This window comes from Cucurbita moschata, unplaced genomic scaffold (genome assembly GCF_002738365.1).
Source record: "Cucurbita moschata cultivar Rifu unplaced genomic scaffold, Cmos_1.0 Cmo_Scf00029, whole genome shotgun sequence".
In the NCBI taxonomy this organism is placed as follows: domain Eukaryota; kingdom Viridiplantae; phylum Streptophyta; class Magnoliopsida; order Cucurbitales; family Cucurbitaceae; genus Cucurbita; species Cucurbita moschata.
In genome coordinates, this window is record NW_019268545.1 from 2,076,663 (window position 1) to 2,078,000 (window position 1,338).

Below are 1,338 nucleotides of genomic sequence, written 5' to 3' on the forward strand. Positions count from 1 at the left end.
GACTGATAGACCATAAGAGAGTTTCAAATATAACTAAATCTCCATATCATGCAGAAAGTAGTAATAAGAATAGTTAAATAATACTCGTTGATCTAAATCTTCTAGAAACTGCATAATCCTACAAAATTTGGTGTTGAGAAACTCGAGTATGTCCCACATTGGTTAATTTAGTAGAAGATCATGGATTTATAAGTGGAGCCACAGATTATTGAGAGTATGTCCTACATTGGTTAATTTCCAATAAGTTGACAATCTCGACTCTAGACGAACTTGCAATGATGCGGTTAATCATTGCAAGAACAGAAAGGAACGAAATCATAACGATGCAGTTTTCAAGAAAACGAATCGTAATCGAAGACACGAAATCACTGAAATGTAAATGATCTATCGTATGTTGAATAATAAAACGAAATTATAAAGAGAAATATAAAGAGAAAGACCATCAAGAAGGTAAGCGCTAGCACCCGGTTGAATGTTCATAATTAAGGCAGTGAACTTTTATATTATATATATATATTTTTTTTTTTAATTATAAATTTAGTCTCTATTTCAAATAATCAGTATCTAACAATTTTTTTTATTAATAAATTTTTTATCTTATTTTATAATTCTTTTTTAAGATATGTATGAAGTTTAAAAAATATTTAATAAATTGTTTAACTTTTAATTTTATATTGAATACAACTTTTTAAAGGTACGGAATATTTAATAATTCTAAAAAAAAGACATTTTATAAATATCCAATTGGAGTTAATTTATCATTTTTCTATTTTCTTATTATTTTAGTATTTATTATATCATAATTAGACATAACATTTTTACCATAAAAATTAAACTTGCAATGATTTAATAGAAAATTTAAAAGTAATTTTCTGAAATTTTAAAATATTAAAAAAAAAAGTAGCCATATATAGGAATCCATCCCAAACAAGGTCGAAAATCCTTGGAATGGTACGGTTCAAGAAGATATTTCTCTTCATTCACAAAACAAAGCTAAGAACAAGAGAATATACCCTACTCAGTCCCACCCAAGTCCCACCCAAATCCCCACTCTTGCCTCGATCCCTACCAAAAATAAAGAATTTTATAGGAACGACGAATAAAATAGAGCTATTACCTATCTCCATGAATATCTCTAACCGTCATGAATCTTTAATACGAGCACAGAGCATGATTAATACAATAACGGTCGGAAAGAAGATATGATACAACTACAAGAAGAGAGTATTAAAATTACAATTCTAATTCGTATGGTAATGAATCAATAATTCCAAAATTAGAACCCAATATTTTTTTTTTTTTTTTTTTTTTTTTTTTTTTTTTTTTTTTTTTTTTTTT